At 38.8% G+C, this 16,384-nt stretch overlaps 1 long non-coding RNA gene across 2 annotated transcripts in view; it reads right to left on the bottom strand.

Annotated features, from left to right (window-relative positions):
* Positions 1-16,384, bottom strand: part of LOC309663855 — a 71,324-nt gene that overhangs the window by 42,987 nt on the left and 11,953 nt on the right. The window contains exon 2 of one of the 2 annotated variants that reach the window (XR_014265497.1): positions 12,413-12,507. This is a non-coding gene — a long non-coding RNA (uncharacterized lncRNA). Of the gene's footprint in view, positions 1-8,657; positions 12,508-16,384 lie in introns of those variants that run through there. The other variant, XR_014265498.1, reaches the window with a different exon arrangement.

Raw genomic sequence — 16,384 nt, 5'->3', positions numbered from 1 at the left:
TCTAAAACAACAGAATACACTTTCTTCTCAAGTGCTCAAAGAACACTCTCCAGGACAGATCACATCTTGGGTCACAAATCAAGCCTTGGTAAGTTTAAGAAAACTGAAATCATATCAAGTATCTCTTTCGACCACAACACTATGAGACTTTGATGTGCTTAGATATCAATTACAGGGAAAAATCTGTAAAAAAAAATACAAACACATGGAGGCTAAACAATACATTACTAAAAAACCAAGAGATCACTGAAGAAATCAACAGGAAATCAAAAAATACCTAGAAACAAATGACAATGAAAACACGATGACCCAAAAACTACGGGATGCAGCAAAAGCAGTTCTAAAGGGAAGTTTATAGCAATACAATCCTACCTCAAGAAACAAGAAACATCTCAAATAAACAACCTAACTTTACACCTAAAGCAATTAGAGAAAGAAGAACAAAAAATCCCCAAAGTTAACAGAAGGAAAGAAATCATAAATGATGAATTGGGAGATTGGGATTGACATATATACACTAATATGTATAAAATGGATAACTAATAAGAACCTGCTGTATAAAAAAATTAATTAAATACAATTCAAAAATTCAAAAAAAAAATTAGAAATGAAAAAGGAGAAGTAACAACTGACACTGCAGAAATACAAAGGATCATGAGAGATTACTACAAGCAACTATATACCAATAAAATGGACAAACTGGAAGAAATGGACAAATTCTTAGAAAAGCACAACCTTCCGAGACTGAACCAGAAAGAAATAGAAAATATAAACAGACCAATCACAAGCATTGAAATTGAAACTGTGATTAAAAATCTTCCAAAAAACAAAAGCCCAGGACCAGATGGCTTCACAGGTGACTTCTATCAAACATTTAGAGACGAGCTAACACCGATCCTTCTCAAACTTTTCCAAAATATAGCAGAGGGAGGAACACTCCCAAACTCATTCTACGAGACCACCATCACCCTGATACCAAAACCAGACAAAGATGTCACAAAGAAAGAAAACTACAGGCCAATATCACTGATGAACATAGATGCAAAAATCCTTAACAAAATACTAGCAAACAGAATCCAACAGCACATTAAAAGGATCATACACCATGATCAAGTGGGGTTTATCCCAGGAATGCAAGGATTCTTCAATATACATAAATCAATCAATGTGATACACCATATTAACAAACTGAAGGAGAAAAATCATATGATCATCTCAATAGATGCAGAAAAAGCTTTCGACAAAATTCAACACCCATTTATGATAAAAATTCTCCAGAAAGCAGGCATAGAGGGAACCTACCTCAACATAATAAAGGCCATATATGACAAACCCACAGCCAACATTGTTCTCAATGGTGAAAAACTGAAACCATTTCCTCTAAGATCAGGAACAAGAGAAGGTTGCCCACTCTCACCACTATTATTCAACACAGTTTTGGAAGTTTTAGCCACAGCAATCAGAGAAGAAAAAGAAATAAAATAATCCAAATCGGAAAAGAAGAAGTAAAGCTGTCACTGTTTGCAGATGACATGATACTACACATAGAGAATCTTAAAGATGCTATACCAGAAAACTACTGGAGCTAATCAATGAATTTGGTAAAACAGCAGGATACAAAATTAATGCACAGAAATCTCTTGCATTCCTATACACTAATGATGAAAAATCTGAAAGAGAAATTAAGGAAACACTCCCATTTACCATTGCAACAAAAAAAATAAAATACCTAGGAATAAACCTACCTAAGGAGACAAAAGACCTGTATGCAGAAAACTGTAAGACACTGATGAAAGAAATTAAAGATGATACAAACAGATGGAGAGATATACCATGCTCTTGGATTGGAAGAATCAACATTGTGAAAATGACTATACTACCCAAAGCAACTTACAGATTCAATGCAATCTCTATCAAACTACCAATGGCATATTTCACAGAACTAGAGCAAAAAATTTCACAATCTGTATGGAAACACAAAAGACCCCGAACAGCCAAAGCAATCTTGAGAAAGAAAAACAGAGCTGGAGGAATCAGGCTCCTGGATTTCAGACGATACTACAAAGCTACAGTAATCAAGACAGTATGGTACTGGCACAAAAACAGAAATACAGATCAATGGAACAGGATAGAAAGCCCAGAGATAAACCCACACACATATGGTCACCTTATTTTTATAAGGGAGGCAAGAATATACAATGGAGAAAAGACAGCCTCTTCAATAAGCGGTGCTGGGAAAACTGGACAGCTACATGTAAAACAATGAAATTAGACCACTCCCTAACACCATACACAAAAATAAACTCAAAATGGATTACAGACCTAAATTTAAGGCCAGACACTATAAAACTGCTAGAGGAAAACAAGTCAGAACACTCGATGACATAAATCACAGAAAGATCCTTTTTGACCCACCTCCTAGAGAAATGGAAATAAAAACAAAAATAAACAAATGGGACCTAATTAAACTTAATAGCTTTTGCACAACAAAGGAAACCATAAACAAGACAAAAAGACAACCCTCAGAATGGGAGAAAATATTTGCAAATGAAGCAACTGACAAAGGATTAATCTCCAAAATATACAAGCAGCTCATGCAGCTCAATATCAAAAAAACAAATAACCCAATCCAAAAATGGGCAGAAGACCTAAATAGACATTTCTCCAAAGAAGATATACAGATTGCCAACAGACACATGAAACGATGCTCAACATCACTAATCATTAGAGAAATGCAAATCAAAACTACAATGAGGTATCACCTCACACCTGTCAGAATGGCCATCATCAAAAAATCTACAAACAATAAATGCTGGAGAGGGTGTGGAGAAAAGGGAACCCTCTTGCACTGTTGGTGGGAATGTAAATTGATACAGCCATTATGGAGAACAGTATGGAGGTTCCTTAAAAAACTAAAAGTAGAACTACCATACGACCCAGCAATTCCACTACTGGGCATATACCCTGAGAAATCCATAATTGAGAAAGAGTCATGTACCACAATGTTCATTGCAGCTCTATTTACAATAGCCAGGACATGGAAGTAACCTAAGTGTCCATCAACAGATGAATGGATAAGGAAGATGTGGCACATATATACAATGGAAAATTACTCAGCCATGAAAAGAAACGAAATTGAGTTATTTGTAGTGAGGTGGATGGACCCAGAGTCTGTCATACAGAGTGAAGTAAGTCAGAAAGAGAAAAACAAATACCGTATGCTAACGTATATATATGGAATCTAGAAAAACGATATTGATGATCCTAGGGGCAGGACAGGAATAAAGATGCAGACGTAGAGAATGGACTTGAGGACACACGGAGGGGGAAGGGTAAGCTGGGACGAAGAGAGTGGCATGGACATATATGCACTACCAAATGTAAAATAGCTAGCTAGTGGGAAGCAGCCGCATAGCACAAGGAGATCAGCTCGGTGCTTTGTGACCACCTAGAGGGGTGGGATAGGGAGGGGGGGAGGGATACGCAAGAGGGAGGAGATATGGGGATATATGTATATGTATAGCTGATTCACTTTGTTATACAGCAGAAACTAACACATCATTGTAAAGCAATTATACTCCATAAAGATGTTTAAAAAAAAAAAAAGACACCCATTGTGAAGAGGGTAGTCAATCTGCTCTAACGTTTCTGGTTATCAAAATAAGAACTCTTTAGGTGAAGAAAAATAAATGATAATTTGCATATTTTCAAGTCCTTTTTCTGATTATTACGCAAATTTGAGAAATCATGACACTTCTTTTTCCTTGTTCTGAGAGGTATTATTCATATATTCTGTTGTGAAGGAGGGGAAGGAACATACAGCCAGCTACGATTTTGAACATAATGGCAAAAACGCCATCAGTAAGATCACTTTATCAACATCCAATGACACCTGATCAGAAAGGCTTTCCCTGGGCACCCTGTGTAAAAGTGCACCTCTCCCAAACCTCATTTTTTCAATTTGCTTTTCATCCATTTCCTTCCTTTGGATGTAAGTTCCTTTCAGGCTGGGACTTAATCGACTTTGTTGCGTGCCCGTAGTCTTACAACAGTATGTGACTTACAGCAGGACTCAGGAAATGCTTGCTGCATAAATGAATCTGTCGTCTCTGGCTCTAAACTTGGTTTGGTTGATTTCACTGGGTAAGTAAATACCTAAGTCCTTTGTTAGTCTTCCTTTCCCAAATTTAGGCCTTAGCCAAAACAGAGGAGGACTTCTACGGACAAGGACACACACACACACCTACCTATATATATATATGTATTATACAGAGAGAGAGAAAGGGAGAGATCCATGTATCTGTGTATATAATCCCCAAAGAAAATAGAATCAAGCTAAAGAAGGTCTTTTTCCCATTATCCACTGAAAAAGGAACCATACCCAGGGTGGCACTTATACTTCCTCAAAATTCATCCTTGCAAAGTCTCATGAGGAAACTTGGCTACCCCACTGCAGCATCCCCGGCCAGCACAATCTTGGAAGCCTTCCGCAAGCCATAGCATTTATGGTTACCATCCACCATGTCCGTCTAGGGAGAGAAAGCCACAGTGGATGACAAGGGTAGTGCCAGCTTTCTTCCTAGTAAGTTATATGGCACAAAAATGAAGTGTTCATGAATAAAAGTGCCCCCGAAGCCACCTGCCTGTGGTGAAAGGGCCGAGATGGGCTTTCCTGAGGAGCTAATAACGACATGGTCTTCACTAGCAGACCCCTCGGGCTTCTAGTCAAGGATGGAAGCCACACCTTCTGAGCCACCTTCATCCCTTATATCAGGAACCTGTTTTTTATTAAAAAGTCAGCCATTATAAAGCAAAGTCTTTCATTACATATATACATCATGAAGTAAAAAGAAGAAAAATATGCACCTGAATCTACAGTCAACGCTGTTATGGAACAAAGTGGTCTCAAAAGGAAATCTGTGAGAGTTTTCCCTAACTTAGTAGAGAAAAACATTCTCCTATGTTTCACAAGTATGACCTTTAAAACAATGCCCATGACAGATAAAGGTCAAATGGGGTGATATATGTATTTCTACTGAAGATCAGGCCTAGGAGAGCAGTGATTTCGGGGCTCACATCTGTGTCTGAAGCATCACCCCCAAAGCTCTCCTGCAAGCTGTGCAACCTCCAGAATCCCCTCTGGTGCTTGTACTCCACCTCCGAGTCATACTCGGAATCTTTCAGGGTAGACGAGCTGTTCTCGGGCAGGCTGTCAACATCACAATTCATCCTCCGCATGGGATCACAGAGGGCCAGCGAGTCGCAGTCCTCACCCATGTAGGGAGAGTGGGATGACCTGGTGACAAAGGAGAGGACCGCTACCTAAGGGCTGGCGATACTCAAGATGACACAGCAGTGGAATCAGACAGCAAGAGAATCAAGAAGACCGATAATCTCATTCTTCCCAAGAGCCACAATGTATTCCATGATTAAGCATCAGGGGAAATAAAATCCTCAGAGCAATATCAGTTCTTTCTATGCAACAATCAATTAAGATAAAGACATTTAAATCAAACGTTTAATAAATTAAGCTATCTTCTAAAAATCACCATCTTTATTTCCTGATACAAAAAGAATTAGAACACCCAGGATGCAAATGCAATCTCAAGTTGTATTAAGAAAACGTACACAAAACATGTGAACCTTTCTCCTCTAATGTGGTCAGACCATATTCTGAACAGCGTATCCATTTCTGGATAATATCTCTACTGAAGAGGGATGCCAAGGGCTTCCCTGGTGGCTCAGTGGTTAAGAATCCGCCTGCCACATATACCCTCAGAAAACCATAATTCAAAAAGAGTCATGTACCAAAATGTTCATTGCAGCTCTATTTACAATAGCCAGGACATGGAAGCAACCTAAGTGTCCATCATCGGATGAATGGATAAGGAAGATGTGGCACATATATACAATGGAATATTACTCAGCCATAAAAAGAAACGAAATGGAGTTATTTGTAGTGAGGTGGATGGAGTTAGAGTCTGTCATACAGAGTGAAGTAAGTCAGAAGGAGAAAAACAAATACAGTATGCTAACACATATATATGGAATCTAAGGAAAAAAAAAAAAAGGTCATGAAGAACCTAGTGGCAAGACGGGAATAAAGACACAGACCTACTAGAGAATAGACTTGAGGATATCGGGAGGGGGAAGGGTAAGATGTGACAAAGTGAGAGAGTGGCATGGACATATATACACTACCAAACGTAAAATAGATAGCTAGTGGGAAGCAACCGCATAGCACAGGGAGATCAGCTCTGTGTTTCGTGACCACCTAGAGAGGTGGGATAGGGAGGGTGGGAGGGAGGGAGATGCAAGAGGGAAGACATATGGGAACATATGTATATGTATAACTGATTCACTTTGTTATAAAGCAGAAACTAACACACCATTGTAAAGCAATTATACTCCAATAAAGATGTTAAAAAAAAAAGAAAAAAAGAATCCGCCTGCCAATGCAGGGGACATGGGTTCGAACCCTGGTCCGGGAAGATCCCACATGCCACGAAGCAACTAAGCCCGTTCACCACAACTACTGAGCCTGCGCTTTGGAGCCCACGAGCCACAACTACTGAGCCCGCATGCCACAACTACTGAAGCCCATGTGCCTAGAGCCCATCCTCTGCAACAAGAGAAGCCACCGCAATGAGAAGCCTGTGCACCGCAACGAAGAGTAGCCCGCCACTCGCTGCAACTAGAGAAAGCCCGCATGCAGCAATGAAGACCCAAAACAGCCATAAATAAATAAATTAATTAAATAATTTTTTAAAAAAAAGGGATGCCAAGAACCTGGATGAGAAAGGCAACTGATGACGTGAGACTTAAAACATTCAGGTCAGTGCACTCGGCTTAAGCTGTAATGGTTTCTCTCTTCAAATACTTGAAGAACTGACACAGGAAGAATACATTCCCTCAGGTTGCACAAGACAAAATAAAAGCCAACTGAATTTTTCTGGGAGTCAAATATCTAATCAACATGGTGAGAAATGACAGGTAATTAGAAATGCGTGGCCCTGTGGCCATCATCAAAAAATCTACAAACAATACATGCTGGAGAGGGTGTGGAGAAAAGGGAACCCTCTTGCACTGTTGGTGGGAGTGTAAATTGCTACAGCCACTATGGAGAACAGTATGGAGGTTCCTTAAAAAACTAAAAATAGAACCACCATACGACCCAGCAATCCCACTACTGGGCATATACCCTGAGAAAACCATAATTCAAAAAGACACATGTACCACAATGTTCATTGCAGCACTATTTACAATAGCCAGGACATGGAAGCAACCTAAGTGTCCATCGACAGATGAATGGATAAAGAAGATGTGGCAGGAATAAAGACGCAGAAGTAGAAAATGGACTTGAGGACACAGGGAGGGGAAACGGGAGGCTGGGATGAAGTGAGAGAGTAGCACTGACTTATATACATTACCAAATGTAAAATAGATAGCTAGTGGGAAGCAGCTGCATAGCACAGGGAGATCAGCTCGGTGCTTTGTGACCGCCTAGAAGGGTGGGAGAGGGAGGGTGGGAGGGAGACGCAAGAGGGAGGGGATATGGGGATATATGTATACATATAGCTGATTCACTTTGTTATACAGCAGAAACTAACACAAAATTGTAAAGCAATTATACTCCAATAAAGATGTTAAAAAAGAAAAAACAAGGGCTTCCCTGGTGGCACAGTGGCCAATGCAGAGGATGCGGGTTCGAGCCCTGGTCCAGGAAGATCCCACGTGCCGCAGAGCAACTAAGCCTGTGTGCCACAGCTACTGAGCCTGCGCTCTACAGCCTGTGAGCCACAACTGCTGAGCCCATGTGCCACGGCTACTGAAGCCCGAGCACCTACAGCCCATGCTCCGCAACAAGAGAAGCCACCGCAATGAGAAGCCCACACACTGCAACGAAGAGTGGTCCTTGCTTGCCACAACTAGAGAAAGCCTGTGTGCAGCAATGAAGACCCAATGCAGTCAAAAATAAATAAGTAAATAAATTTATGAAAAAAAAAATAAAAGTAAACTATTCTTATCTGCCCAAAGAGTATTTTCATTACAATTAAATATGTAAAAATATAAAATAAGTTATATTTTTGCTAGAGTTCTTAGAAAAAAGACAAAACTAAAACAAATATACAAGATAAAATCCAGTAAGGCCACAAAAGCAATAAAATTAAATTTACAAGATGATTTTAAGTTTTTTTAAAAAATTTTTATTGAAGTGTAGTTGATATATATTATATAAATGACAGGTATGCAATACAGTGATTCACAATTTTTAAAGGTTATACTCCATTTATAGTTATTGTAAAATACTGGCCATATTCTCCATGTTGTACAATATATCCTTATAGCTTATTTTATACCTAATAGTTTGTACATTTTAATCTCCTACCACTATATTGCCCCTCCCCACTTCCTTCTCCCCAGTGGTAACCACTAGTTTGTTCTTTATATCTGTGAGTCTGCTTCTTTTTTGTTATACCCACTAGTTTGTTGTATTTTTTGGATTCTACACATAAGTGATATCATATAGTATTTGTCTTTCTCTGTATGACTTTTTTCACTTAGCATAATGCCCTCCAAGTCCATCCATGCTGCCACAAATAGCAAAATTTTATTCTTTTTTACAGCTGAGTAGTATTCCATTGTATATATAGACCACATCTTCTTTATCCTTCCTTCTTTGATGGACACTTAGGTTGTTTCCATATCTTGGCAATTGTTAAGTAATGCTGCTGTGAACACTGGGTGCATGTATCTTTTCGAATTAGTGTTTTTGTTTTTTTCTGATATATACCCAGGAGCGGAATTGCTGGGTCATATGGTAGTTTTAGTTTTTTGAGAAACCTCCATACAGTTTTCCAGAATGGCTGCACCAATTTACATTCCCACCAACAGTGTAAGAGGGTTCCCTTTTCTATACATCCTCCCCAACATTTGTTATTTGTGGTCTTTTTGATGATAGCCATTCTGACAGGTGATATCTCATTGTGGTTTTGATTTGCATTTCCCTGATGATTACCAATGTTGAGCATCTTTTCATGGGCCTGTTGCCCATCTATATTTCCTCTTTGGAAAAATGTCTATTCAGTTCTTCTGCCCATTTTTTACTCAGGTTGTTTGTTTTTTTGATGTTGAGTTATATGAGCTGTTTATATATGTTGGATATTAACCCTTTATGAGTCATACTATTTGCAAATATTTTCTCCCATTTAGTAAGTTGTCTTTTCATTTTGTTTATGGTTTCCTTTGCTGTGCAAAAGCTTTTAAGTTTAATTGTTTCTTAAAAACAAAAAGGAAGGAAGAAAATAATCACTGGAGGCTTGCAGTTCAATATGGTGGACAGAACACATGAATTTGTCTTCTTTCCCTTTTGAGACCTCATTAATATGAAATTCCAAAGGAAATAAGCCAATAAAAGTTAAAAGACATGGTGTGGGAAGGGGAAGCTGGGGCGAAGTGAGAGAGTAGCATGGACATATATACACTACTGAATGTAAAATAGTTAGCTAGTGGGAAGCAGCAGCATAGCACAGGGAGATCAGCTTGATGCTTTGTGATGACCTAGAGGGGTGGGATAGGGAGGATGGAAAGGAGGCTCAAAAGGGAGGGGATATGGGGATATATGTATACATATAGCTGATTCACTTTGGTGTACAACAGAAACTAACAGTACTGTGAAGCAATTATACTCCAATAAAGATCTATTAAAAAAAAAAAGTTAAAAGAATGGAAGAGGGGCCCATCAGCAGTAAAGTGATTTAAACACACTGCTGGAAAAAGGAAACTGGATGGTAATGTGCTGACAAAGGGAAGAGAGTTGGGGAAAAGGAGGTCCAGAAGATGTGTGTTGAAGGTCCTACTATAGAACAAAGAAGAGACAACGGTCATGCAGAACCCCAGAGAGTGAAAAGGGGGGCTGAAAATAGAGATTAAAATTGTATACTAAGGCACACTGCCTCTCAAGCCCATACCTGCTCTTACTCTAGGAAAGAAGAGCAGATAAGCCAGAGCTGATTCCAAATGCAACAAGACAGGGTTTGTCTTTTTAAAAATAACTGAATGATTCCCAAAAGGAAAGCTAAGGCTTCTCTCTAAACATCCATACCCCATGCACCTAGTAATCGGGGTCCCCTGTCTGACAGCCAGCTTCACACACAGAGCTCCAAGGAAGACCATCTTTCAGAGGAGATGCCTTGAGGTAAACAGGTCTACTTGCTACATCAGCTACCTAAAATGATCTGAAATTCCAAGATGACATCTGGGTAGCAAGTTTAAAAAGCAATCAGTCCAATAAGAATAGAAATTTCCTGGACTCCAAAATTAGTACTTTCAAGGAGAAAAAAACAAATTCCATGCACTGCAAAGAATAAGTAAGTTGCAAGGTGTCAGTGATATCATGAAGATGGCAGAGTTTCTTTTTACAAGAAACCAAAAACTCAACCAGAGAATCCAAGAGAAATAAGCAACTTTACAAGAAAGTCATGAACCAAACACAAAACCAATTAAGAGGTAGCAAAACTTGGAACTGGCAGTACATAAAGGGGATTCATCTGACCACAAAGCTGGGAACCTTCTCTTTTGAGTGGCATAGGAATAATGACTGGAGAGAAAGAAATGAGTTTCTCAGAACCAGTGGCATAAGGTGTTGACAATTATACTAAATTGGTAAACTTCTGTATAGTTCTTTACAGCCTTTAACATGCTCTCCCATAAATCATCTCCTACTCTCTTACAGGACAACCCTAAGAGGCAGGCAGGAAGTCTGGTATAAACGTGAAAGCACCACCTGTGTAAAGACAGAAAGACAACCCATTGCTTATTAGCTGAGTGACTTTGAACAAGTTATTAAACCTGGAACTCATTGTTCCCATCCATAAAAGTGGGGAATTTGCACTTTCCTCAGAGAAAGTTTGAGAATTGAATTTTTTTTAATTATGAAAAAGAGCTTCATAAACTACAAAGTCAATAAAATGTTAGTTATTAGGGTTAGACAGGACAGTTTATTATTAATCCCTTTTTACAGATTAAAAGCTAATGATCAAAATGAGGAAGTCAATTGTCCCACGTATTACAGGCAGAATTGGCAGGTCTTGATATGGACTCAGGTCTCGTCACTACTGACTCTCACCGTTTAGGGCCTGTTTGGTCTTCATCATATGCTGTATCAGGGCAAGAAACTCTGTGTCTCCTTTTGCAAACATTCTCTTAGTCTAAAGATTTGGGATGACATGGAAATAAGTAAAGACAGTGGCTAGGAGAATTTGTGACTCTAGCATAAAGCAAAGGATTGGTCCATTCAAATTCTGTAATAAAAGCTTAGTATGTATGGTCTAATGACCTGTGGAAATCAGATATAAGGTTGACATTGACAATAATTTTCCAAGAAGGATATGGGGAGAATTCTTAATAATTCCAGAGGTTTAAATAGCAATAACCCACAAAATGCAGTTAATTGTCCATCTCATTCAGTATAAATACTGGAAGGAGCATTAAAGGTTATCATATGAACAACCAGAAAAGCAAAGTGATGTGCCTAAATTGCACAATGCCACTTTCATGGATGATTATTTTTTAAGCACCCATTTTCATTTTAGCTAAGATAATTCCATTAGTTATGGAGACCATCCACATGCAGGAAGTGAATCCAGTACTGTGCTGGAGACAATGTGTACCAGCAGGTGAGAGGCTATTTATTTTAAGCATCTCTTCCCAAACTCTGTATTCAGTGATGTCAACTTGGGAGCTTGAAATCGGTAATGGGCGGGAGTATTTATACCATGGAAATCGTCAAATGCTACAAATCCCTCCTTCCCTTCCTCCCCTCTCCAGAGCCTGCTGTTATTAAACACCTACCAGCACAGCAGAGTGAAACAGACCCTACTCATTAGAAACCAAATAGAGCAAAGGCCAAAACCAATCACACCTTTGCTTTCACTTCAGCAGGTTCCCTCCTACTTCTTGCTCATCAGGGATCCTCTAGATCTGGAACTTTCCACAGAGAAGAGAAATATTCATTTCATTTAATAAACATTCACTGAATACATGTACCTTGTAGTAAGCTGGGTGTAGGGCTGCATGACAAGGAAAGACCATTTCCCTACTGTCATAAGCAGCCCCAGGACCTGAGGGCCCTTTGTTGATAAAGACCAAGGAAAGAAAACTGAGGTTTGATGGACAAGTGTTCAGGGATCAGAAATCTTTATTAGATCTATACAAAAGATAAGCTGCCCTTAGAAACAGAAAAAGAAATTAGGGGCCTTAACAATTTTTTTTTTTGCCAAGGAGTCCAATTTGATCTGAAATCTGATCCATCTGCTGCTTCAGTATGATTCCATATATTTTTAGTTGCTAATAATTTAGACACACTGAGATACTGAAGCTATCCCTCAAAGTCCAGCTGCCACATACCTACCTTTCTGAGTTTCTTTACTGTCACTGTAGATCTCCCACTTCTGTTTCACGCTGAAGTTTGAGGTCACTGAGGGCTTCCTCAGCTTTGCATTTTTCCTGAAAGAAAAAAAAAAAAGAAAGATTTTGTTCACTTAAATAGGTTCTTCAAAACCCTGTGGGTGAGAAACATTTTGTGTCAAAAAGGCTGATCCCAAGTCTCCTACAGAGATGGTGAGAAGGGATAAGGGAAGTAACCAAACTTTAGATGCCCAGCACTTCCAGAATGGAAACCTATAAGAGTGAAAGAATTGAGGAATCTCGCAACCTACTTATACACATCACCTGGGGTGACACCTCTACGACCACTACTCAATTGTGATAGAGGGCTGTAACACATCAATTAACTAGCTAATTAATTACTGCTGTGTTTAATTAAAAGCTACTGGCACAGCCAAGGGCCCCAGTGCTTGCCTGAATCCTATCATGTCATCAGGACTCGGGAAGTCCTGGTGGGTTTACTGCTTTTCCAAGAGCTTACACCTTATCTAAATTCAAATCACATCACCTGCAAATTTCTATGAAAAGTGCTGCCCCTTAGGCTGGTATTTCTCATATGTGTCACCCCTGGTGCAGAGAATGGCAGAAGGGCACCCCAGGAGGTCAGGGGCTGAAGCTCTCATGAGTCCAGATATCTTGGAATTTTTTTCTCTTAACACATTATGGAAATTTATATCCTATGTTCAGTATTCAAATAAAGTTTTAAGTTTATAACTACTGGAATTGAGTGTAACAAGACCTAAATAAATGGAGAATATACCAGGTTTGTTCATTATTTATAATTATTAAGGTGCCAATTCTTCCCCAGTTGATCTTTAGATGCAATTGAAGTTCAAGCAAACCCCCAGCAGGGGACTTCCCTGCTGGTCCAGTGGGTAGGACTCCAAGCTCCCAATACAGGGGGCCCAGGTTCGATCCCTGGCCAGGGGACTAGATTCCACATGCATGCCGCAACTAAGACCCGGCACAGCCTAAATAAATAAATAATAAATAAATAAATATTTTAAAAAAAACCAACCCAGCAGGTTTTGTTTTTTTGTTTTGGGGGTTGTTGTTTTTTGGGTTTTTTTTTTTTTTTTTTAGAAATTGACAAGGTGACTCTATGGAAATTAGAGGACTTAAAATAGCCAGGACAACTTTGAGAAATAAAAAAGTTGAAGAACTAATACTACCTGATTTTAAGACTTATCATAAAGCAATGGTCATCAAGACAATGTAACACTGGCATAAAGATAGACAACTCAATCAATGTAACAGAGCAGAGAGCTCAGAAATAAACCCAACACGAATACAGAAAACTGATTTTGGACAAAGTGCAAAAGCAATCCAGCAGAGATAGTCTTTTCAACAAATGGGCTGGAACAATTAGATATGCATGTGCAAAAAAATGAACTTTGATCCATACCTTGCAAAATGGATCCTAAATGTGAAACCTAAAAAATTAAACTTATAGAAGAAACACAGGAGAAAATCTTTGCAAACTTGAGGTAGGCAAAGATTTCTTAAACACCAAAAGCATGATCTGTGAAAGAAAAAATTGACAAATTGGACTTCATCAAAATAAAACATTTCTACTCTTCAAAGACACTGTCAAATTAGTTCCTCTCATTTTATTCACAAGAAAATTTTGGTTTGGAGAACCATTTCTATGGCCACTCTACTCTCCTATCTCATTTCCTTCAAACGTCCCATCTTCTAAACACTCTTAGGTGCTCACCATCCTCAAATATTTTGCACAGCACCCAACACACAAGACATAAATTTTCAACAGAGGAGACAAATACGTTATCTTGGTTGACTTCACATCATCCCATCCCTTAACTATTTTTTTTTTCAATTTTTGAGACTGAAGAGTTGGGAAATAGCTTTATCCGTCCCTAGTCAAAGTATATTTTAATATCAGTCTCTGATCAAAACCAAAACTTTTTTGCATTTCCTATCTAGAAATCAAACCCTGCACATCAGTCAAGGCTCTCCCAAAAGTCACCTGTTCCATGAGGCCTGCCTGCCTGCCCTGACTGATTCAACCACAAGAAATCCCTTCCCTGGCCACATTTTATCTGAAACTCTGTGTACTGAGTTTTCTGTGGATGTTTATCTTCCCAGTTACCCTATCAGTCTCCATACCCCCCGCAGCACCCAGAGATCTGACTGGCAACAGATCCTGCATTAATGAATAAATGAGGCCGGAGCCCAGGGAAGAAGGACACAGTGGGAGGTGAAGTGAAGAAGGCGGCGTTTTGTACTGGATCTGAGGCAGGTGAAGGACTCTGCCGCAGGGAGGGTAAAGAACACAGTGGTGAGGAAGGAGCAGGGGACCCTTGCTGGGCACAGGGTCAGGAAGGAGACAAACGATGGGAAATCTGATTGACAAGCTGAAAAGGGTCAATCCCCTTCTGAACACAGTGAGAAAGGAGAGATTCTAGAAAGCACAACAGATTGCATCTGAAATCTACAGGCAAGAGCATACGCTCCTCTTCAACCTGCTGGTTGCCTTCTCCTTCCTTTATTTTTCCTTCTTCTCCTTTTACATTGTTTCAAATGGGGGAGGTGCCCAATATTTCCTATATAACCTACACTAAGAAAGCTGAAAAGACTCAAAAATTATCAGCTGGAGAAGCTGTCTGTCCTGCAGGGATTTGTAACTAATATTTCTGATATGCAGAAGTCCCTTGGTTTTCTTCCACCTCAGATTTGTGTTTTTATGGGTCGAGGTTACTGAAATCGGAACTCTGGCTGAATGGCTAAAACAATGTTGTGAATCTTAAATATATTTCAATAACAAACTAGGATGCATTTTTAATAAAAGAATATTTATGTTTAAGTTTATAAACATTATAAGTCCCCACAAATTAAGTCACATGATCATGTAGATGAAAACGGACTTAAAATCCTGCGTAACATAGATACCCACCACCAGCTTCTACAGAAGGTAAGGACTTGCTTGTCTTTCTAAATCTCCCAATGACTTCTTAACGTACTATAGAATCATGAGTACCAGTAAAGAGCTCATTTCCTCTCCTAAAATTAGCATATTCTGGGATATAAGTGCATTCTATCTGTTCACTCAGCAGCAAATGTATTTCCTGAATTCATATTTAATATATATTGAACACCTACTACTAACTATTGAATGATTGGCATTTAACTATATTATTATTGATATTGTGGAAGAATAACTGTTGGGTGCATAAGCTAGAGCCGAATTTTCTTCAACAGTTAAATCTTGACCTTACACTTGAGTATATATGATACTGGCAAGAAAATCTGTTGGAGATTGTGTAGAACCTGCTCTGGCCTTCTTAAAAGTCTTTCTCAAAGGTTACAAGAGTTTGCTCTGAAAAATCATCTAATTAAATGAGAATTTCTCTTCTATGATGTCTTTGAACTATCTTAAAACTATCTGTACACACATAGCGTTTGTTTAGTTACTATACAAAAAAAATCACAAAAAGAAGTCTTTAATCTACTTTTAATTTTAAGAATCATTGATTTTTACCTACCTACCCTGCTACCTCACCTTCAAACACAAAGGTAAACCAATAATCGTTTTCCAGTCTCTCTGTTTTATGCAGATAGACCAAAAATATCAAACTAACGCAAAATTACAGAGATTTTCTTACAAATTTTCTTCAACACATTTCCCCTTTAAAACAAAATGTTGTTGACATCTTCAATTTCAACATTTCAACAGTTAAAACCCTTTGAGACATCATCTCATTCAATGATGCCTGAGGTGTATTTTCCACAAAGTAGAAGTTTCCTGAGATACTCTCCACTGCTCATCAACTTTGCACTTCATTGCTTCCCCAGAAACCTGCAGGAAATTTTAATTACTTTTTCATTTGATTTTCTAAAGAACCGAAGCGTGATTTTCTGGAATGTGATTTTAAAAAAGAAGGTAGCCAAAAATCCTATTAAAATCTTTTTCACACTA

This window comes from Balaenoptera physalus (assembly GCF_965194825.1).
Source record: "Balaenoptera physalus genome assembly, chromosome: 7".
NCBI classification, from domain to species: Eukaryota; Metazoa; Chordata; class Mammalia; order Artiodactyla; family Balaenopteridae; genus Balaenoptera; species Balaenoptera physalus.
Note: the sequence above shows the minus strand (reverse complement) of the source record. Positions and strands in the feature narration are given on the sequence as shown.